The sequence below is a fragment of the Salmo salar genome, chromosome 18, assembly GCF_965601325.2.
Source record: "Salmo salar chromosome 18, fSalSal1, whole genome shotgun sequence".
NCBI lineage: Eukaryota > Metazoa > Chordata > Actinopteri > Salmoniformes > Salmonidae > Salmo > Salmo salar.
This window is the reverse complement of record NC_138308.1, coordinates 22,500,644-22,525,850: the sequence shown is the minus strand read 5'-3', so window position 1 is coordinate 22,525,850 and position 25,207 is coordinate 22,500,644. Positions and strand designations below refer to the sequence as shown.

Below are 25,207 nucleotides of genomic sequence, written 5' to 3'. Positions count from 1 at the left end.
GATTTATATTGTGCAAAACAATAAGTAAAAACTAGGCTTTGTGGTAAAAAGGACTGGAACGCTTTGGAATAACAGCACATTGTTCATCACCCTCCATTGAGAATAAGTGCATCCAGGTAGAGAACATAGCCTTAGGCCTGGCCCAGAGTAAGTCCAATTAGATGTTGTCAGGGACATAGCCTTAGGTCTGGCCCAGAGTAAGTCCGGTTAGATGTTGGCAGGGGAACCAAAATGTGTTCTTAGAAGAACACAGAGATCTGTAAATCTGATTAATTTACCTCATTGGGTCAGATTAGGTTTCCTTTTTCCACCATTATTTTTGTTACAGAGAAAGAGAGTGATTCACTACTGAAATATATCAACATCAGGCTATTTTCTCTCATTTCTGAAAATAGAATGAACATGTAACCACAAAAATCTTTCCCTCAATATTTTAACTTCTGACATTTATTGGAGGGTTGTGTCTGTAAGTTAATGAACTCGCAACCCCATTGACACGGGTTGAATATATATGCAACTAAAGACTCTTACCGGCAGCAACTATTACATTAGCACAAGGGTTCCCAAACTGGCGTAACCACCCCGATTCTATGAACCAAGCGCAATTTTTTATTTCAGAGTTTCTCTCGTGACCTCATTTTCAAATCAGGTGACCCCACATGGGGTCGCGACCGCTAGTTTGGGAAAATGGGGGCTTGAAAGGAGTCTATAAGACCCATATTGTATGTCAATGTGCTATCACTTGAGAGATAACGATAATTAGCCTAGTGTTGTAAGAGTCATTCCCAGAAGACACAGTTTTCACTGGTGAGGTCTTGACAAGTTCAGGACAGCAGGTCATTGCAGTCCAGTGCTGAGACATCTGGCACCAAGCTGTGGTTTTGAGCTAAGATCTGTATGTTTCTATTGAAGTGTGGGACCTTTGCACGGTGCTTTAATGTCATTAAAACTTCATAACAACCAGGGTTATGTTGAAAGGTTCCTCCTACTGTTTAACGGATGCATTTTCAGTGAGGGGGAAAGAGGACAGGGGGCAATGGACCAATGGGGAATAGGAGGAATACAGAAGCTGTGGAACTATGACTGAATGGGGGAAAAGCATAACATGGCAACAGACAAACCACTGTAAAATAGATTACAAGTATCTAGAGCCATAAATGTAGATATATGTCTCTGTATCTATCTATTCAAAGTAATGTATTTGATGGGGGGGCATATCATGGAATCCTGTGGTTAGATGTACAGTGAATGGCCTGAAACAGCAGATAGCAAAGGCACTAAATCTTCGTTATGGCCCACAGAAGATAAATGATGTCAGCACAGCCTATTAAATGTGAGTAGCCCTTGGGGAATAGAGTCTCTCTGCCTGATCACTAACTGCGCATCGATCAAGTCAATCAATAGCTGCCATGGAGGAAGGGGTGGGGCTTGTGTTAGCGTTACCCATAAAACAACAGATAACGATCTTCATGACTCAAAAACAAGTCAAGGTGTCAGGCTAATATGCCTACTCCTCCACTGAGCCCATCAATCCGAGGATGTAGCTACAGTATATGGATAGTAAAGAGCAGAAGCTCTCCAAGGAGGTCTACTGTACTACAGCACTCTATGACGCTGGCACTGTTTAGAGGCAAAGCGTCACACTGAAGATATAAAGTAACAGTGATGTTGAAGCGTCCATCAGGAAGTCTATCGATCATTTCACCTGTCATCTCCTTCTCCCTGGACTAGTGTCAGCAGTGTGGTTGGCTGCTCTTGCTGTGAAACTGCTTAGACACACAGACTGTCATCACCACTGTTGTGGTTCTGAGCGTGGATCATGGGTTGTGCATGCACGCACGCACACACAAAAGCTATTCCTAAAATGACTAAGTATTTTTTTCCCACAAATTGGCCTTGGCGGCAGGGTAGGGTAAGCTTCCCCATAGCAATCTCTCTTTTCATGCTTTCAACATGATGAAAGTGTACAACATAGTGCCAAGAGAAACACAGCCTTGGCGTCTCAAAAGCTACAGACCTTTGCTCAGCCTATGGGTGACCAGAAACCTCCAGTGAGTCAGCCTCCAGGGTAGGGCACAAACTTGGAAAAGCAGAAACTGGGGAGACCGAGTTAAGACGAGGTCCTCCAACCTCAACCACCCACCTCTCCCTAACGCCGACCCACCGCTTGCTCAAAGGCACTTTAAGCGTAAGTCAACATGAGTCCACGGAGACAGGTTTATCCAAAGGTCATCTGTCTACCTACCATGGCCTCATGTCAGAGCACTGAGCAATAGCCTACCACAGCTCTCAGACAGGAGGGGGAGAGGAAGTGGAGAAAACGTCAGAAGGAAACAGTGGGCACTCTGACATCTGGCAGATGACAGATTGTACCACTGATTCAGACATCAAACACCTCTGGATACCGGTGGATGATTCATGCAATATGGCATTGCCATCCTACCTGACAGGTGTGTGTGTGTGTGTGTGTGTGTGTGTGTGTGTGTGTGTGTGTGTGTGTGTGTGTGTGTGTGTGTGTGTGTGTGTGTGTGTGTGTAGTCAGATATAAAGTAATGAAACAATTAAATTGTGAGAGAGAAAAAAACGACATATCTGATGTGCCGAGAAATTCATTTGTTAATTCCACCTCATGGAATAGCCTTTTGTGGTTTAGTCTCTGGTGGACTAGAAGAGGATTCAACCCCCAGGAATGACACAGAGATATTCTACAGCTGTTCACTGAGGAAAAATAAGTCTGCCTCGGAAGAAGAGCTTTCTGACACGGCTCCTATCTGAGCAAGCACCTCTATAATATATTTAGTTTTGATTTACATTTTGTTGAGTTGCAAACTAATGTGAATTCAACGTGAAATCAACAAAACATTTCACCATGTCATTGGATTTAGGTTCAAAGTTGAGTGAAAAAAAAGACGAAATTCCCTTACATTGATGACTTTTTGCAAATCCAACCAGTTTTCCACCTCGATCACATTTAGTTTTGGGGTTGAAGTGAAGTGGAAACAACGTTGATTACACCAGTTTATGCTCAGTGGCAGGTGGAAATGCAATTTGGCATTCAATTTGGCCCCAATAGTGTGTTAGATATAATGTGTTAGTGGATGTAATCTTCAATTAATGGGTACACTTTAAGTTCAACCTGAGGGCAGCAGTTTGTCTTTATAGGGCTTCTAATGCAATCTATTATAGGAGTACATATCCACAAAGCATTAAACTAACTGGCTGCTCTTTGTGTGTTGAAACTCTAGTTTGATTCCAAGATGAGAACATTAAAATGTTGACAACTCACAAAAATGGTCACTGTCGCTAAAATATTGGCATGGGCATTGAAATTTATTCAGGATAGGCTAATTTCCAAAACTTAATTTGCGGCAAAATGTTGAAGTTGGTTATCAGAAACAAGTACATTGCCGGTTCCATTATTTATTTTATTCATAAAAGTCATCACAAGTTGGAGTGAAGGCTATATATAGTACAACCCCTGAATAGGGTAAATATTTCTAGGTGGAATAGAAGTACTCTACGAGAGAATGCTCTCATTATTATGCCACAGTTAGACCACAAACTTTGTTTGATTTGCATATCGGGCAACAACAACAAAAAACGGTCAAATGCTGCCTACACATGCTGGTAATAACGAGTGGCCAAATTATATTGCTGTTACTCACGTTCAAGATCGGATGAATCAATCAACGCGACTTCTTTGCGCGCTCTTCATGAACATTCCATATCCATTCTAGTAATACAAAATGAACTCCGTTTTGTCTCAATAAGGTAAGGTATACGAGTTTAGACAGGCACATTATAATGAATTCACAACTGCGTTCTTTTGAATGGCACTCTATCAAACACTGGTTGTATAGCGCGGGCGTTCAGTGACTATCAAGCAAGGATCTAAATGGGATCCTTCGGATGTCCACACTCTGACGTCACTATATTGAAATTCAAATTCAAAAGGGTTAAATTAAGGTAACAGTTGAGGTTAGGGTTTAGGCTATGGACATCCCAAGGATACCGGAAAGCAATAACCTATGTAGCATCTCGTCTCTCCTCCAGATTATTTTTACCGAGCTGCAAGAGTCTGAAGTGTGGAAGTGACCAAGGGAAGAGAGGAATTGGGTACTGGACAGCCGCAATAATCACAGCAATACAACGAACATTCCTACTGTAGGCGACACCAGTGTCTACATTTCTAGCCCCTTCTACTATCCTTCATTGAAAAGCTGCAGACTGATTAAATCTAGTTATGATGCAAAACTAGGTTCATAAATGAACGTTGGCAGAAATATTTAGGAACATTTTCAAAAAGACTGACAATACCATCAAAAAACACAGAGTCCAAAATAAAAAGGATTCTGCCTAAACAGGCGTTCCTGCCAATATACAGTATTTTAGCCTACTTGGCACAGGTGTAGGTAGGGTCTACCAGGCTCTGACCAGCCTCGCCATAAGCAATTCCAATACTGGTAAAAGTTACTAAATATCTGTCTAGACATAAGTATTCATGCTGCATTCATAACCAAGTGGAAAGGTGGTAATTACCCTTCTTTTAAAATGAAAGAGCAAATTGTAACCAAATAAGCTTTCTTGAGGGCAATGCCATAAGATAACCACTTTATGGCCTCTGAAGAACAATAGATGGGATGGTTCTTTAAAAAATCATAACAAAATCCAAAACCAGAAATGTTTTAGCCCTCCAAAACAGGAATTGAATAGCCCTTATGTAGGGTTTTAAGCCTTATTTCCATATTTCCCAGAGTGCCTTTTGAGTGAATTCTAGAGTTACTAGTATCACCCATGACTGTGTTTGCTAGTGACTAAGATGTGCTTTTGGCGTTCATTAATTTTCAGTCTTGTGGCCTTAATAACCAAATGAGACCTAAGGTGAATATGTTGTGATAAAAATTGTACTTTTTAAAACAATACAATTTCTTAAGATATTCTGTTGAGGGCCTAGTTTTACCCTAATACAGTGACCTGAAACTCATGTTTTACAAACCACATCAGGCTTGTAAATCACATTATGCTGATTTGCAATGTGATGTGTAATTCCTTTTGGAATCCAACTAGAGTGGGGATATTCAACATTTGACATTTTATTCAACTGCAACTTGTTTCAGAATGACAGCCAGGGTTGGGAAGACTAAGCTAAACGTCTAAACTGGAACAACCATTTCAGTCACGGGTACAATAAGTCCAAGTAACAGATTGGAATAGTTTAGAAAATGCTACGTTATTGATATTTGAGTAGCATAAGATTATTTAATCAATCAATGTACATGCAAAAACATACTGTAGATATTGAAAGAAACTATTTAAAAAATCTACCTGCAATAAAGCATGCTGGGAAATATGATAATAATGGGCATAGTTTTGGGTCAACTGTGGTTATGAACACCAACACTGTGGTTCTTTTAAACCACTGAGTGTTAGTTTATCTCTTTATAGTGTTAATTTAACTCTTGAATCAACACTACAAATGTTACACTGAAATATCAACTCTAGTTAACACTGACCAATTTGCTGTGTGCTAATAAAGGGACACATCTGCAGGCTTCCAGCATTTCAATAACCTTTAATAATTCTGAAGAACCACAGATGCCACATCCAAGAACCCCAAACTTAACTCAAAGGTGCTTTATCGGGCAAGAGTTCTCCAAGGAACCTTAAGATCTGAGGAAGAACCATTTAAGAACCTTCATTTGCAGTTGTGAAGTCGTAAATACGAGTTAGTGCATTCGCCTAATGGACTGGGAAACACCATCAAACATTGAGGTCATTAGAAGACGTGTGATTGTTTAGCTTTTTTTCCCCACAAAAAGCTGCTTTCACTTTCTAAACCAAATGGAAGATGAACAGAATACATTTGTATCATCAATTTGTATATTGATCTTACCATTATCAACAGCTGCTGAAGAGGCCGCCATTGTTGTTGTCTTTTTTACTGACAAATTACAGAGGTCAGAGGTGGAAGTAGGAAACTGGGAGCACAGGGATTATAGACGAGTTTCCCACTAGTAACTAACAGTTGAAGGGGCGTTCAAGTGGACATTTCCCAGTCGTATACTAGTATATGAGATGTCACAAACACCACGTTATTGGAACCTCCCCCATAGCCACACCTTGGATTATACCATGACCCAAGTGGAGACTGTTTAATTCCATATTAAACAGTCTCCACTTGGGTAATGGTATAATCCTATGGGGCGGCAGGTAGCCTAGTGGTTAGAGCGTTGGACTAGTAACCGAAGGTTGCAAGATAGAATCCCAGAGCTGACAAGGTTAAAATCTGTCGTTCTGCCCCTGAACAAGGCAGTTAACCCACTGTTCCTAGGCTGTCGTTGAAAATATGAATTTGTTCTTAACTGACTTGCCTAGTTAAATGTAAAAAATTTAAAACCATTCACGTGTGTCACGTCCTGACCATAGAAAGATGTTATTTTCTATGGTAGAGTAGGTCAGGGCGTGACAGGGTTTTTTTTCTTCTCTGTTTTCTATTTCTATGTTTAGGTTCTAGTTTTGTATTTCTATGTTGGGGTTTTGTTTGGGATGATCTCCAATTAGAGGCAGCTGGTCCTCATTGTCTCTAATTGGAGATTATACTTAAGTAGGGGTTTTTCCACCTGGGTTTTGTGGGTGATTAATTTTGAGTTGTGTATGTGTTCATCTCTGCGTCACGTTTTTTAATTTTTTTTTCATTCAGTGTATTTATGTATTGCATAGTTTCACAGTATAAATAAAATGTGGAACGACACACACGCTGCACTTTGGTCCTCTTCTTCCTACGACAGACGTGACAACGTGCTAGTCAGAACTAGGAAACTGAGAAATGTCTGACTTGCTAACTGGTTGAACACGGCACGTGAATAACTACAACCAAATTGTACATTTCAGAGTTTCCTAGTTCCAACTAGCACGTGAACGCGGCATAATTACCTTCAGCAAAAATACATAATCAGGTAAAATACTATTTTACTCAATAAAGTGAACTTCTACTTTAAGACAGAAACTATAGGAAGGAGGATGGGTGGGCATATACCATAATCATCTAGCAATCCAAAATGTGCGTGTTCAAGTCGTGTTGTCGACAACTGTAGCTTTTTAGCTACGCCTTCCCCTAACCTTTATTCTAATCTTAACCCAATTCACCTAACCTTTTACGTAAATTGTCCTTGTTGTTAGTTCTCTTTTCTCCTTCGTTGTTGACACAACAAGCAACCTTGTCTCAGAAAAGGACGTATATTACTATACGCCGGTAATACTAATGATAAGTTACATCATCCAATTCATATGTTATTGTATGACCGTATTATAACTTACCCCCTCTAATTCATATGATATTGTGTGACCACTTTTCCATTCATAATGTAACCTAACATAAAGTAATGTACCAACCTAAATGGAGGGGAACAGATTTACGTACCAAATCTTCCGAACTGCCCTGAGACTAGGTTGTGGAGGGAGAAGGTAGAAACTGAATAAGCAACTGACCTTGATAAATCTGAGAAAGTGAGATTGTAAAGGCCAAGGCAGCTTTTTACTGCAATTTGGCTGTCAAATTCTTTATTTCTTTATAGTCTAAGACTCTAGTCTTAACTCCTTTTTTTGGGTAGGCACAAAAATACCTTCATACTTCCATTCATTTTTTATTTTTTTTAATTGGCTACCTTCAGACAAGTACCGTTACACTTATGGGGGTCGTAGAGTGAAACGGAGAACACCATCGTGTTTGTGATAGTCTCCCCTTAATAGTAGGTCAAACTGTTTGGATGCTATAGATGTTTTTGTGAGAAGACCGATTTTTGGGATGTCTCATGGTCTTACTAACATCGCTCTAGCTCTGCCACCTTTCACCGCAGATGGGATGTCTCATGGTCTTACTAACATCGCTCTAGCTCTGCCACCTTTCACCGCAGATGGGATGTCTCATGGTCTTACTAACATCGCTCTAGCTCTGCCACCTTTCACCGCAGATGGGATGTCTCATGGTTTTACTAACATCGCTCTAGCTCTGCCACCTTTCACCGCAGATGCGGTGGATTGAGATGCATCAAATGCAAAAAAAGCTGATATCTCTAGCTTAAACTGACAGATTTTGATGGGGATTGTTTTGTTATGTAACTTAGATTGTGTAGATGCAAAGCCTCACACTGAAAATATAAAGTAACAGTGATGTTGAAACTTCCATCAGGAAGTCTATCGTTTCACTTGTCATCTCCTTCTTCATGGACTAGCGTCAGCAGTGTGGTTGGCTGCTCTTACTGTGAAACTGCTTAGACACACAGACTGTCATCACTACTGCTGTGGTTCTGCGAGTGGATACTGGCGTGCGTATGCACACACGCAATTTGGCTTTGGCGGCAGGGTAAGCTTCACCATAGCAATCTCTCTTTTCATGCTTTCGACATGACCAAAGTGTACACCATAGTTTCAAGAGAAACACAGCCTTGGTGTCTCAAAAACCTCTAGTCCAGTGAGAGCCTCCAGGGTAGGGCAATACAGAGAGAAAGAAAATAGAGAAATAATAGAAAAATAGAACAAAAGTAATAGTAGGGTAATAGAAGATACACAATGAGTAACGATAACTTGGCTATACACACGGGGTTCCAGTACCGAGTCGATGTGCAGGGGTACGAGGTAATTGAGGTAGATATGTAAATATAACTAGTCCCACTGGGCACACACTGGTTGAAGCAACGTTTTTTCCAGGTAATTTCAATGAAATTACGTTGAACCAACGTGGAATAGATGTTGAATTGACGTCTGTGCCCAGTGGGGTAAGGCTTTTTGCTGATATACTGTATTATTTGTAGCAGACACTCTCCTAGAAAATTAAACAGTAATTCACCATAGCCATCCACATAGAACAAAAGGATCCTCATCACAGCAATCGATTTTCATTACATGCCAAATTGCATAGAACATTAAAGTGGCTACCAGACAAGAGATTGTAATGAAATCTCTTCAGTTGAGACTGTAGTCTTGCAGTGGTGATGGAAGATATGATTATACATCTGTATCAAGCACATATTTTAGAGGACTCCGTGAAGCTTGTCCGTTTGACTACAGTCACGTTCCTGTAACGGTAACCTGTTATGATCTCCACAGACTGAAATGTTACAAACAACCTTTAAACCGTCAGCTGACGTGTACTTCACATCACATTGCAGCTAATTGAAACACACTGTGTGGTGTTCAGGGAACAAAAGAGAAGATTCACTACCCACACGTTTCCTCGACTACTTTGAATCTACATGGTCACATAAGACATGGCGATATCACGGTGAGACTAGTGAATTATGAACTGTATCATACAGAGGCTATTAGGATTTAGACCTACCTTTAAAGTGATGTGATTAGCATTCTATTCCATCATCAGACGTCAAAAGACTCTAGTGTGCAAAGAAGCAAATACAGACAGTTGTGTTATACAGCAACTGTATAAGACAACTAGACTGAATAGAATTCAATGTAGAGAATGCATCGACTTGTAATAAAGGCAGGTTCCATTTTGACAGGCAGAGTTGACTGAGCAGGGGGTGCAATTGAGAGCAGGGCCTGAAATGTACAACCGGTCCATGTATGACATGCAAAATGTACCACTCACATTGTTGGAGATGACATGTCTAGAAGACTAGATGAGGGGAATAGAGACATTGGAGGGGGGAGTTGCCATGACCTTTGACAGTAAGAGGACCATCATCATCATCATCTGTGTTTTGGATTCCATAAGAACTCTAACAACTTATTTAACGTGGTCTCTTTTGCCTTCAAAGGCCATATGAAGCAGGGATGCTATTTAGATTTGGAGAGAAATAGCTAGAATGATTGAAAATATTCCCAGAATCCCCTGGTTTTTAATGGAATCAGAGACCACTTCCCATTATTCTTGATAATGCCAAACAGTCTGTCAAGGCCGATCCTCTTGACATAATATTACATTCTGTGACAACCAAGGTTATGTAGAAGTGGACGATTGTAGGGTAAATGATACTGAGTGTTGTTGTTAGAGACTGCTAACATTTACTGTGATGAGTCATTGAACTGCTCTATTAATAAGGTATATGCATGGTTGGAGTTATAGACTGAGGTGGTGAATACATTCTTTTCAGAGAAGTTTTCTGAGTGAATCCACACGGAACAAAAATAGACCATGTTTTTGTTTTTTTTTATCCATAGAATGGTCCTTTGGAGGAAGGATTGTTGAAATATATTTATATAATAATATATTTATATTTATATCTAAAAGCATCATTTAGAAATTATTCTACAAAATTTTCCATATTCATATATTAATGTAAAGCTTCATATGATACCAAGTTTTGCTTTGTAGAATCTACAGATGAAACATTATGGAGTCTTAAAGGAGGCCTGGGTAATGTCATAAATATACCAACTTTGATTAATGATTTCTCAATTATGCTTTTAGATAGACATGTCAAATATATGTCAACAATCCTTCCTACTAAGGACAGTTCTATGGATAAAATGTTGTGAATTAGTCTTCTGTAGTGTTTCTTCTACTTTGAGAAGAAAATGTATTTTTCTGTGGAGATCGAGCTCTCCCCCAATCCATTACATCTGTTTCTTGGGCTGAAAAATAAATGAAATGTTGATTGCTGCACGATGTTCATCTTTCCAAACTCCCAGCAGTTGCGGCATTAAAAGGTGAGATAGTTCATTTCTGACAAGTGAAAAAGCCAGCCGGAGAAGGTCCATGGCTCTGCGCACACAGAGATAAACACTAATTTGAATAAATCATTTCCCACCAGCGCAAATCCATATTCATGAGAGGCTGAGTCTAATTGCTGATAATTCCCGGGCTTGAGCAATACAGATTTATACACATTTCACTGTAGGAGGCTGAGTCCGCATGCCGATTGGATCACATCATCTGTCAACTCTCTCAGGCTCTCAGGCGAATCCTGTTAACTGGATAATCAGTTCTGATCGATATTTAATTGGTTTGTTATTGAAACTCTTTTTTAGGCAGGGGTTGATGCACTCATGCGCATATCATTAAATGACTAAACACAAACACATCTGGATCGGCTCAGGATAGGAAACTCCATTTTCATGTGGACACACATTACTCTTTCTCATGAAGAGCCCAAATTACACTTCAGATGATTCATGCCATCAAACAAGGAAAATAGCGGACTGGCCATCGGGAGCACCGGGAGAACTCCCGGTGGGCTGGTCACCCTCTGGGCCGGTGGGCCGCCTGCCTTATACATTTTTTACTACTAATAAAAAAGTTGGCAGAAGGTTGAGCGACACGGGCCAACCCCCCCTTTCCCCCAGGCCCGTTGGTCTATTCCAAACGAACATCTATGCAACCCTTAGCCCCGCCCCCTTTGTCTCGCTCACACTCACAAACACATTGACAGAAACAGCTCGAAAACTAGCTACAATAGAAAATGGAAAAGCAGAGTAAAAAAAACGTAAGGGTGGGGCTGAAAAGTCAAGAGACAAAAGAGTCAAAAGTCTTCACTCAAATGCAAGTAAATGTAAAAAACTAACCGACTTATTTGGTAGTAGTAGCACTAAACACAGCAAAAAAAGAAACGTCCCTTTTTCAGGACCCTGTCATTTAAAGATAATTCCTAAAAATTCTAATAACTTCACAGATCTTCATTGTAAATGGTTTAAACACTGTTTCCCATGCTTGTTCAATGAACCATAAACAATTAAGGAACATGCACCTGTGGAACAGTCGTTAAGACACTAACAGCTTACAGACGGCAGGCAATTAAGGTCACAGTTATGAAAACTTAGGACACTAAAGAGGCCTAAGAGGCCTTTCTACTGACTCTGAAAAACACCAAAAGAAAGATCATCCACGCAGTGGCAGACCACGTGTAACAACACCTGGATTTTTTGGGAAATGGCAATCACTAGAGAATCAGTGATTTACTGTCGTATGTTTACTGTTGTACTTAGCTAAATAAGCATTTTCGTTGGATTCTGCTTGCTTTTGCCTTGTCTTTCTAAATGCTAAATTGCATTAGACATATGCAAACGTTAATTAGCAAATTTTATTTCATGTCTATACAGCCACTCTGTCGCGCTGCTATAAAGGGTCGGGAGACAGGCGCAGGAATGCGTAATACGTTTTTTTATTAAGCCCCAAATGACAGCATGCCATGTACAGACACGGGGACGAAGACCAAACAAACAGGTGTACAAAACACAGGGTAGAAACCCAAACAAAAGAGCGAGTAGTACCTCGAATAAATACACAATCGAACAATGATTATCACACGGGACGAGACCCGTAATCATCTGCACAATATATACACGTGGCACGAAAGCCAAAACAACATAGCACAGGTACTCACACGACCACCGGACATTGGAACAATAATCAACAGGACAATGGTAAACAAAGGGCACACTTATGCAATTACTAATCACTGGGAATAGGGGCCAGGTGTGCGTAATGAAAGTTCCCGGAGGGATCCATGACAGTACCCCCCCCGACAAGCTGCACCAGCAGTGTAACGACACCGGCCCCGAGGATGATCACAGGAACGCAGTGCGAGTCGATCAGGACCCGATGCAGCTGCCGAAGTTGCGTCGTCGTCGGACGGACCAGTTACAGTGGCGTCGGACGGACCAGTTACAGTGGCGTCGGACGGACCGGTTGTGGCAGCATCGGACGGGCTAGTTGCAGCTGCTGAAGTTGCGTAGTCGGACGGACCCGTTGTGGCGACGTCGGACGGCCCAGTTGCAGCTGCCGGAGTTGCAGCGGCGCCGGACGGACCAGTCGCAGCGTTGTCAGACGGGCCATTCCCGCTGTCTCCCTTAATGGTCGATTATTCTGTCGCGCTGGTATAAAGGGATTCGGGAGACAGGCGCAGGAATGTGTAATAAGGTTTTTTATTAAGCCCCAAATTACAGCGTGCCATGTACAGGCACGGGGACGAAGACCAAACAAACACGTGTACAAAACACAGGGTAGAAACCCAAACAAAAGAGCGAGAAGTACCTCAAATAAATACACATGTGCACAATGATTATCACACGGGACGAGACCCGTAATCATCTGCACAATACACGTGGCACGAAAGTCAAAACACACAGCACAGGTACTCACACGAACCAACGGACATTGTAACAATAATCGACAGGACACTGGAGAACAAAGGACACACTTATACAATTGCTAATCACTGGGAATAGGGGCCAGGTGTGCGTAATGACATTTCCAGAGGGATCCGTGACACATTGGTTGCAAATAGTATACATATTGTAAAACCAATCAAGTCCTTTCCTTCTCAAATTCATATTTTGTGCGGGTGAATGTGGCTACAATAATTTGCTAGCAATGATCCTCATCGCCACAGTTCCTGCCACTTCACCTCTTATTAGACGATGCATTGAAACTCATCATCATGCCAACATTCCGGTGTGAACGGCGAGTAAAGCCACACAAAAAAAACATGTTGTGTTGTCATTCATTCACTTGATATGAAATACTGAGGCTGCTGCTGTGTTTTTGTAGTTTTTCAAAATTGGGCTTTTATTAGTTAATTTATATATTATTTTATGAATATCCAAGTTGATGATAGGTCCAGTCCAGTTTCAGTGGAAGTGAGCATTGATGTTGATGACAGGCCCAGTCCAGTTTCCGTGGAAGAGAGTATTGTTGATGACAGACCCAGTCCAGTTTTATTGGAAGAGAGGATCTTTGGGGTTGATGACAGGCCCAGTCCAGTTTCAGTGGAAGAGAGTATTGTTGATGACAGACACAGTCCAGTTTTATTGGAAGAGAGGATCTTTGGGGTTGATGACAGGCCCAGTCCAGTTTCAGGGGAAGAGAGATTCAGGGAAGGCCAGGATGCCAGACCAAGTTTTGATTATTTCAATAGACCCAAGTCAGATGACCTAAAAACATTTTTTGGTTTCCACCCTATGCAGAAATCAAAAAACTCTGTGGTACAGAGGGTTTTCTGTTTTAAAGACGGCACCAATCGAAAATGTCTGTCATACAATGAAGAAAGCTATGCGTTACACTGTTCAATTTGTATGGCATTTGCAAATCCTACTGACAGCCGTATTTTTATGAGTGGAATGACGGATTGGAAACATGTTCACCAAAGGGTAGAACAGCATGAGAAGAGCAACATGCACAGAAGTAGTGCTGAGACATACTTTTTAAGGTCCTCCAAAGCAGACATTCAAAGTCTGCTCAGTGGCAGTCAGGTATCTGCCCACACAGAGCAGGTACGCAGGAGGAGGCAGGTGCTGGAACGTGTCGTAGACATAGTGAAAGTCATTGGCAAGAGGGGGCTTAGTTACAGGGGGATGCAGTCTGAGGCTGCGTATACATCAGAGGACACCCGTATCGATCACAGTCATTTCTTAGAGATGATAATACTGCTGGGAATGTATGACGTCTGCTTGAAAGAACATCTCACCGAATGCTTTGAGAAAAGCAAGAACCTACATCAGTCTGGGGCAAGAGGCAGAGGTTCTCTAATCACACTCCTCTCAAAAAATACTGTCAACACCGTCATTCACACAATTCAGACCATTATCCAAGGGACCATGTCAAGTAAAATTGAGCAAGCTGGAATGTTTTCTGTCCAGATCGACACAACTCAGGACATAACTTCTCAAGACCAGTACTCTGTCATTGTGAGATATGTGACAGACGTCGTACAAGAGAGGCTTGTGGCTGTTGTGAAGTGTGAGGCGTCCACTGGACAGTACTTTGTCTGGTTGTTGACAGATGCCGTGGATAAACTAAAATTATACATGAGCAAGTGCATTGGCAATGCTACGGATGGAGCATCCAATATGCAGGGCAAATATATGAGCTTCTCTACTCTGTTATCCTCAAAGTCCCCCAATCAAGTACATGTATGGTGCTGTGCACATGTCCTTAATCTGGTTGTCTGACACAACTGAAATTGTCTTAGCAAGTGGGTCACTGTTTGCTCTCCTTAACGACATTGCTGTGTTACTCCGTAAATCCTACCAAAAGATGGATGTGTGGGAGAAGAAGAGCCAGGACACGCGACACAGACGCCTATCTCCAATCTGAGAAACACGCTGGTGTGCAAAGGATAGTGCTTTGAAGAAGGTCTTTGGATCCTTTGGAAAACCAGACCAGGGTCTCTATGTTGAAGTACTCCTCACACTATCAGCCATACAAGGACAGGCCAACATGTGATCGTGTGAAGGCAAGAGGATTTACCAAGGTTCTTCTCCGGTATGAGACAATACTATATTTCTTTGGATATTTGAGAACACGTCACCACTGTCCAAATACCTGCAGGCAAGCGAGATGAGCATCCTGTCTGCCCATCGAATGTTTGTGGCTACACAGGAAACCCTGAAAGGCATGTCAAGAGACTGACACCATTAAGGCAGCTACAGACACATTTGTTCAGTTTGCAAATAAGAAGATCAAAGAACAGGATGAGGACACAGAGCTGGAGGAGGTGGAAGCCACTCTGCCACAGAAAAGGGTAGTTGCGACATATTTCCTATAACTTGTTTACTTACCATTATTTTACTCTTACATTTCTGTCTCTTTTTCCTATCTGTAATATTGCTGTTCAGTACTTTGACAGAGTGAAGCCAGTCAGCTGATCCTGAGCAGCAGTTTGACAGTTCTGTGTTTCAGTGAGTATTATGGATATTAAAACATCTCTTTTTCACCCTAGGCTTCATGTGACGTGAGGTAGTTTGATCGTGACAAGTTCAGTGTGTGTTCTGTAGAAGTTTTATGAAAATGTGCAGCGTTTGTGTGTGTGTTCTGCAGCCTTTTTAAAGTAATACTGCGATAGTGATCAATGGTTGATGCAGCTAGGTGGCTGTATTATGGGCTGGTCGTGTGTGTACATGCGTGCATTAGCAGGGCGACTGTTGTGGAGTATACGGGGACCGGTTCTGGTGGGCAGGTCTGGATCAAAGTCCAGGGCCGTTTTTTTTCTCCCAGTCCGTCCCTGCACAAGGAAGATAAATCCATCTCACTCTGAATGAAGAGGGTTTTCAAACTGAAGCTTTGTCGTGGAAAATTCTTATGCCTGTTTCCTCCTCAAGATATAACAAAACTAATGCCTGTGTTTCTCTCTCAAAGTGTTATTCTATTCCCACATATACTGTAGTTATATGAAATGTGTTCCATTAGTCATCTCCTGAAGATACAAACACAATAGATTAAACGGTAAAAACATTATTTTTTAACTCTATTTTTCATCAACAATGACAAGCGGTATTCTTTGGCCTTTATCCTGCCCCCTCAAGGAACCACATCTGAGATAAGATGTTGTAATAAAGAACAGAGTGTGTATGAAGTGTTATTCCGATTCTGTTGTGAGTCCCTATATGTCTTAATGATCTCTACAACAGCAGAAACACTACGACTGTAGCCTTTGCCTTTCTGCCTGTAATCTATCACAAAACAATCTGAATCTCTGCTCATGGTTCAGTGATTCATCTCTAGCACTGATTGAACATTGTTGTAACCATGCCTCGGGTCTTCTGGGAACTCAGTCGACTTTTGTTCAGAGGATGCTGCTAGCGGTACCCTCTTGCAGAATAAATGATTTATGGTGTTGCCTCTCCTATCTATATCATTGGGCCTATATAATATATAGAATAACATTGAAGTTCATTCGTCAGTCATTAGTTTGTTGGCAAAGCCATTTTGAAGGGACGTCTATAAATGATTGCGTTAGCGGGTGAAGGCACTGACAGCACTGAGGCCTTTGATTCTGACAGGATGTGCTGTGTGTTCTGTTGAATGTTATCTGTGCAGCTGACCTTTGACTGGACCAAACCAACAACAAAATGCATTCTAGGGAAAACATGACAGCACTGTAGCTTTTGTGAGTGGAGAGATGAGAATGCTGTGCCTAATATAGAGAGGGAGTGCATGTTTCAGCCTGACGAATATAGTGGGACATTAGGCTGTACTGATTTCGTCCTGGAGAGGACGTGCCAAAAGTGCCTTTTGCTTTATGTGGCACTTTGAGATTGTCTATGTAAACATGAAATGTATGATTCTGTAAAAATGTTAAAGTATCATTATGAAGGTATTCCCAAAGAGGACGTGCCAAAGGACAAACAGTACGTGGCCAATGACCTGAGCCTCTCTGGGAGTCTGCTTTAGGATGTGTTTGAACAGAGAGAGTCTACGTAATTAGTTTTTGGCCAAGTCCCTGTGATGAGAAACATATTCCTTTCAGCCTATCCTGGGTTCAGGCTGAAGTTCAGGATGACTCAAGGATACGGAATCCCTCCTCTAACCATGATTAGATCCCCCCACATGCCCTAGCTGAAAGGCTTTCTCTTACAAAATATATTTTCATCCACCGCTTGCAATGGGGCCAATGGCCATAGAACCACATCAATGTGCTCCCAAAGACTTGGGAAAGGGAGTTGAAGCATTCAAATGTGGAGTGGACAAGCTTTATCTTCATGGCTTGCCATGGATTTATTCAGGCCTTGTTGCTTGCATCACTCAAACACTGACTTGCCATTTCCTGACTGTCTTGTAAATTGAAGTAGAGTGCAGTCGGCCTGGGAAACCATCCAAATGTTTTCTAAAATGTCAGACTAGACTCCAAGCCCCGTTCTAAATCAAGTTTGCCTCTGACTCCATTTTGATATTGACTTAACGATTCCATGACACCACAACAAGGCTAGCTTCAGGAGAATAACTTAGAGGAAAATAGTGGAGTGATAATGAGCTATAAGAGTAGCAGTAGTTCTGAGTTGTATGAACTGTTGTATGAACTAATCCATCTGATCCATTAGTGGATTTAAGGGTGATAATGAGCTATAAGAGTAGCAGTAGTTCTGAGTTGTATGAACTAATCCTGCTGATTCATCCACAACACTATAGCTTACTACATACTGCAACAGACATATATCTCCATCTGTATATCTTTATCTTATAAACTCTTTGAAGACTATAGTATACGTGTAGGCTATAGAATGCAATAGGTTTGTTGATGCTGTGCGGAAATTGGAGCCTACTGGTATGCATTTTATGCCACTTGTCTTTAGCGTGTGCTGTTTCCATTTGTGAGATTTCTGATTTGTAATAAGGTTTGTTGCCTTCCCTTCTTTGTCAAGATTGCCTTCATTTTCTCCTTCAAGCATGTATCTTTTGTGCTTTTCAGTCGCTTTGTATGCTGTTGTCACATTTCCATGAGAAAGACCTGCTTGAGGGAGACATTAGAAAAAGTACATTAATAAGATTAGAAAGGGAACAATTTTGTATTTGGAGGAGTTATCACAAAGATAGATTGTTGAGAAAACCCAGTCTCAGAACAGTCACAAAACTGCAGATATGAAAATATGAATCGTCTTTCTCTTCCAGATATCAAGACATTCTGCTCTATATCCTTTTTTTGCGTGCTATCTAGCCAACAAAGAGAGCAGCAATTGTTATGGGATTGTTGAATCCTAATAAAACAGATAATTTGGTTATGACCAGGGACAATGGACTGATAATGCTCCTCATTACAGTTCTTTGTACAGAGCCAGCTGTGACAGGAAGCTCAAGGCATGACAGGCCATGGCCTAATACAAGGGAGTAGTTGAGCTGCCGTGCCCTTGGCAACCTTTTCACTTTAATCACAGTCACAGTGTCAGGGTAATTTGAGGTTAGGGGCGTTGTATTGTAAGAGGATAGAGAGAGACATGTCAAGGGCTAACAGGGAGAACCATATGGGTCTATAATCATACTTTATAGACCTTGACTCTAAGATGATTTGTTGTATTCATTCTGTATTTACATTACATTACATTTACATTACATTTAAGTCATTTAGCAGACGCTCTTATCCAGAGCGACTTACAAATTGGTGCATTCACCTTATGATATCCAGTGGAACAACCACTTTACAATAGTGCATCTAAATCTTTTAAGGGGGGGGGGGGGGTTAGAAGGATTACTTTATCCTATCCTAGGTATTCCTTAAAGAGGTGGGGTTTCAGGTGTCTCCGGAAGGTGGTGATTGACTCCGCTGTCCTGGCGTCGTGAGGGAGCTTGTTCCACCATTGGGGTGCCAGAGCAGCGAACAGTTTTGACTGGGCTGAGTGGGAACTGTGCTTCCTCAGAGGTAGGGGGGCCAGCAGGCCAGAGGTGGATGAACGCAGTGCCCTTGTTTGGGTGTAGGGCCTGATCAGAGCCTGAAGGTAAGGAGGTGCCGTTCCCTTCACAGCTCCGTAGGCAATCACCATGGTCTTGTAGCGGATGCGAGCTTCAACTGGAAGCCAGTGGAGAGAGCGGAGGAGCGGGGTGACGTGAGAGAACTTGGGAAGGTTGAACACCAGATGGGCTGCGGCGTTCTGGATGAGTTGTAGGGGTTTAATGGCACAGGCAGGGAGCCCAGCCAACAGCGAGTTGCAGTAATCCAGACGGGATTTACAGCATAGTGTTATGTGTATAGTAACCGATGAGTATAGTATAGTGTATAGAACAGTATAGTATAGTACACTAGCCAATGAGAATGGCGCCGGAGGGGATGGCTGCCATTTTACGGGCTCCTAACCAACGTGCTACTTTGTGTGTTTTTTACACAATGTTGCTGCTACCGTCTCTTATGACCGAAACTAGCTTCTGGATATCAGAACAGCAATTACTCACCTTGAACTGGACAAAGATTTTTCTTTAATGTGTCCGACACGAAATATATACTGTTTCTCCGAGACCAGGCCCAAATCCCTGTCATTCGCATGAAGAAAAGACGGAGGTTCAGGGGGCAGTGATCGGGGTGCCTTGTGAGAATTCGTAAGCGAGTGGGTAACCCACCTCTACCATCTATTCTATTAGCCGACGTGCAATCACTGGAAAATAAACTGGATGAGCTCCGTTCGAGAATATCCTAAAACTATAATATATTGTGTTTCACTGAGTCGGGGCTGAACATCGACACGGATACTATACAGTTGAGTGGGTTTTCCGTGCATCGGCAGAACAGTACAGCTACGTCTGGTAAGAGTCACTGCTACTTCCTAATATAGTTTTTGCTTGTGATTCCTGCTCACAAGCAAAAACCAAATTAGGAAGTACCAGTGACTCACTCAGTACGGAAGTGGTCAGATGATGAGGATGCTACGCTACAGGACTGTTTTGCTAGCACAGACTGGATTACAGGCAACATCCACCCTGAGCTAAAGGCTAGAGCGGGACACTAGAGCAGGACACTAATCCGGACGCTTATAAGAAATCCCCGTATGCCCTCAGACAAACCATCAAATGGGCAAAGCATCAATACAGGACTAAAATTGAATCCTACTACACCGGCTCTGATGCTCGTTGGATGTGGCAGGGCTTGCAAACTATTATGGACTACAAAGGGAAACCCAGCCGCGAGCTGCCCAGTGACGCGAGCCTACCGGATCGGCTAAATGCCTTTTATGCTTGCTTCAAGGCAAGCAACACTGAAGCATGCATGTGAGCATCAGCTGTTCAGGATGACTGTGTGATCACACTCTCCGTAGCTGATGTGAGCAAGACATTTAAACAGGTCAACATTCACAAGGCCGCTGGGCCAGACGAATTACCAGGACGTGCACTCAGAGCATGCGCGGACCAAATGGCAAGTGTCTTCACTAACATTTTCAACCTCTCCCTGACTGAGTCTGTAATACCTACATGTTTCAAGCAGACCACCATAGTCCCTGTACCCAAGAAAGCAAAGCTAAATGACTACTACCCTGTAGCACTCATGTCGGTAGCCATGAAGTGCTTTGAAAGGCTGGTCATGGCTCACATCAACACCATCATCCCAGAAACCCTAGACCCACTCCAATTTGCATACCACCCCATCCACAGATGATGCAATCTCAATCGCACTCCACACTGCCCTTTCCCACCTGGACAAAAGGAACACTTATATGAGAATGCTGTTCATTGACTACAGCTCAGCGTTCAACACCATAGGGCTCACAAAGCTTATCAAGAAGCTAAGGAACCTGGGACTAAACACCTCCCTCTGCAACTGGATCCTGGACTTTCTGACAGGCCGCCCGAGGTGGAAAGGGTAGGCAACAACACATCTGCCACACTGATCCTCAACATGAGGGCCCCTCAGGGGTGCGTGTTTAATCTCCTCCTGTACTCCTTGTTCACCCATGACTGCATGGCCAAGTACGACTCCAACAGCATCATTAAGTTTGCTGATGACAGTGGTAGGCCTGATCACCGCCAACGATGAGAAGGGCCTATAGGGAGGAGGTCAGAGACCTGGCAGTGTGGTGCCAGGACAACAACCTCTCCCTCAACGTGAGCAAGACAAAGGAGCTGATCGTGGACTACAGGAAAAGGAGGGCTGAACATCCCCCGATTCACATCGACGGGGCTGTAGTGGAGCGGGTTGAGAGATTCAAGTTCCTTGGTGTCCTTATCACCTACAAACTATCATGGTCCAAAGACACCAAGACAGTCGTGAAGAGGGCACGACAACGCCTTTTCTCCCTCAGGAGACTGAAAAGATTTGTCATGGGTCCTCATATCCTAAGTTATACAGCTGCACCATCGAGAGCATCCTGACCGGTTGCATCACCGCCTGGTATAGCAACTGCTCGGCATCTGACCGTAAGGCTCTACTGAGGGTAGTGTGTACGGCCCAGTACATCACTGGGGCCAAGCTTCCTGCCATCCAGGACCTATATACTAGGAAGGCCCAAAAAATAGACTATGACCCAAGTCATAGACTGTTTTCTCTGCTATCGCATGGCAAGCGGAACCGGAGCGCCAAGTCTAGGTCCAAAAGGCTCCTTAACAGCTTTTACCCCCAAGCCATAAGACTGCTGAACAATTAATCAAATGACCACCCGGACTATTTATATTGACATCCTCCCCCTTTTGTTTTTCACAGTGCTGCTACTCGCTGTTTACTATCTATGTATAGTCACTTTACCCATACCTACATGTACAAATTAACTCGACTAACCTGTACCCCCGCACATTAACTCGGTACCTGTACCCCAGGTATATAGCCTTGTTATTGTTATTTTATTGTGTTACTTTTTAATTTTTTTAAATGTTATTTAGTAAATATTTTCTTAACTCTATTTATTGAACTATATTGTTGGTTAAGGGCTTGTAAGTAAGCATTTCACGCCACAAACACAATTTGATTTGATTTGATTTAACTGAGGATATTAATCTGCATTCTTACATTTGTACTTTAAAAAAATAAAGTTCAGAGCTAGTATGTGACACAAGCAAGTTTATACCTTAGTCATCAGAGCCTCAGTCAGATTTTTAAACACATCAGACTACAGTTTACTCAATACTAGTAAACAAATGAATATTAATGTTGACCGATTTCAGTTTGGCAGACAGATGCACTACTGGGACTTTGATGCAGTAGGTGCAGTCACCTACTGCGCAAGTCTTGGCAGTGCGTGCCCACACACTCACAAACCCAGTGTAAAATCTGTCTCAAAAAACATCTAGAGGCCTTTCAATAAGCTGAGTAACAAATCGGTACGTATTTCACTATATCTACTGTACACACCTGTGACACCACATCTTTTAGAAATGCCTTTATGCATGTATGAAGATCTTCACACTAACAGACAAGTGATAACAGGATAGGATACGCACCTCCTTGTGTGAGATGACTTGCTTCTGTGAAATTAGTTCCAGTTGTTGGCAGAGAGATGAAATGATGGAATCAGCATTGTGTTTCTTTCCTTTGATTTCCTCTGTGACTGAACTCCTTTCAAACACATCTTTACTCCAGGGAAGGTAACTTTCATCCAAGCTGGCTGCTGTCTGGTTTTGGAGAACCAGTTCTGATCTTCTTATGCTTAGATGGGAAGTCCTGCCGTGTTGAAGATGAAGCAAACTGTGAAGAAGAATTGGAGCAATGCAACCAGATGGAGTTGGGATGCCTGAATGCCTCATATAGCCACCAGGTGTCTTTTGTCGGTGGCTTACAAAAATGAGATTGATTTAAAGAGCTTGCTATATTTTTTTTATGTAAGCAACCAGACATGATCATAATACTTCCACATGTGCAAGTTGAAAGACACAAAATATTTGCAACATGTTACATTCACAGTGGTTCTATAGTAAGGTGATCCGAATTTCCACAATTAAAGGGACTCGAGCACTACCACCTCATACTCCCTGGAATAAGGTGTAGTAGATCCATGTGTTCACTGTAGGACTGTAGGATAGTAGACTCTGGCTTGTGTGGGTGTGATTTAATGACCTACAGTAGGGTGTGCAGAACGTTGTTTGTGAACAGTTCACAATGCCTTGTAATTGCCGGGAAACCAGGGGGAATTTCACAGCTACTCGGACAGAGGTGCATACTGCATCGTTAGACCTGGCCTTAGTATAACTAATTGTACCTCTCTCAGGTCAGTCCCTGATTGGTAGGGGTCTACCGGAACACAGATTGGTAAGGCAACTGAGTTGGTCAAACCCTTTTAAAGGTTCTTGGGGAGGAGGAGGGTCTACCCTTGAGTCTACTGTAAATGCAATGAAATGATGTAATAGTCACAGAAAAGCCCTCCATTTCTTCAGGGTGAAAACATTGAAATAGAGACTAAGAGGTGTATAGCATGCTAATTGATGCGTGTTCAAATAGTATTCATAATGTGCTTAAATTACAAAAATACACCAAAACCTCTCCGTTTGAGCCGTGCCTTTTACGTTATTCCAAAGCACTCAATCTTACAAACCTACTGTTTGAATAAGCCATGATGTTCCACTGACTGCCCACTGGTATTATCCGATTGACTGAGGCAGGCTGGAAAGTGATGCACAGGTGTGTGTGTGTGTGTGTGTGTGTGTGTGTGTGTGTGTGTGTGTGTGTGTGTGTGTGTGTGTGTGTGTGCGTGCGTGCGTGCGTGCGTGCGTGCGTGTGCAAGTGGTTGGTAGCATGCGAGTGCAAGTGTGTGTGTTGCTGCAATGCATGCACACCTCAAATCCCTTTCTAAGAGAAGGGGTTTGTTCTGGAAGGGACATTAGCTCTCTCATTGCCGATGCCATGCTTTAATGCACTGTGATATCGCCTTACAGGGGTACTTTCCTACTACTTGGTCAAGCATGTTCTTTCTTCATCAAATTACCAGCATAAGGGTAAAGTTATTCATCAATTAGGCTCTGATTATTAGCATATTGTATAATAAAACATATTTTCTAGGGAGGTCAGTCAGAAACCTACAACGTTTATCGTGTTCTTCTTATTTTTATATTTTGTGTGTTTTTGTTCTACCTTGTTCTTTTTTTTTATTATGAATCCTGAATTGTTGGGTTTGGAGTTTGCAAGGCATTTCGCTGTACTTGTGCATGTGACATTAAAACTTGAAACTTGAACTTAATCTGTATTCCTGCATGAACTCCTCTGTGCGCCAATCAACCAACCCAACTCCGAGTTGAGATTCAGGCGTTACAAATGGAACTCCTAGTAGTCTGAGCCATGTTGCCAGACGACTGATAGTGTCCCTGTTCAACACACGTTTAATGTGATAATATTTCATCTGAAGTACCTAGGTGATGGTGTTTAAGTGTGCATCATCAGCATGCTCTTAAAATAAAGATGGATACAGTCATACATATACCATACCTCATGCAAGATGAAGACTATCCCAGATGTGCTACACTATCTCCAATACACAAAGATGGAACTTCAATATTTATCATGCTTTGTAACAGTCAATAATCCCCAGTTCCCACTTTATTCAATAACTCGTGGAGCACCAAGCCCATTCTTAGACTCTACTGACAGATTGAGGTCAAGCCTGCATTGTTGAGTATATCAAACAGAAAGAACACCTACCCTTCTTTTGCCCTCAGAGCAGCCTCAATTCGTTGGGTCATGGACTCTACAAGGTGTCAAAAGCTGGCCCATATTGACTCCAATGCTTACCACAGTTGTGTCAAGTTGGGTGGATGTCCTTTGGGTGGTGAGACATTCTTGATACACACAGGGAATTGTTGAGCATGAAAAACCCAGCAGCATTGCAGTTCTTGACACAAACCAGTGCGCCTGGCACATACTGTACTACCATACCTCATCAAAGGCACTTATATATTTTGTCTTGCCCATTCACCCTCTGAATGGCCCCACATACACAATCCATGTCTCAATTGTCTTAATGCTTAAAAATCATTCTTTGGCCTCCCGAGCGGTGCAGTGGTCTAAGGCACTGCAACGCAGTGCTAGAGGTGTCACTACTGACCCGGGTTTGATCCCAGTCTGGGTTGCAGACAGCC

General features: G+C 42.3%; 1 protein-coding gene across 3 annotated transcripts in view; it reads right to left on the bottom strand.

The window, feature by feature from the left end:
- Positions 1–4,097, bottom strand: part of LOC106577042 (carbohydrate sulfotransferase 15) — a 36,141-nt gene extending 32,044 nt beyond the window's left edge. For 2 of the 3 annotated variants that reach the window (XM_014154724.3, XM_014154725.3), the window contains exon 1: positions 3,666–4,097. The gene's annotated coding sequence lies outside the window, so the exon portion shown is untranslated. The remainder of the gene's footprint in view (positions 1–3,665) is intronic. The other variant, XM_014154726.3, reaches the window with a different exon arrangement.
- Between the last annotated feature and the right edge of the window lie 21,110 nt (positions 4,098–25,207).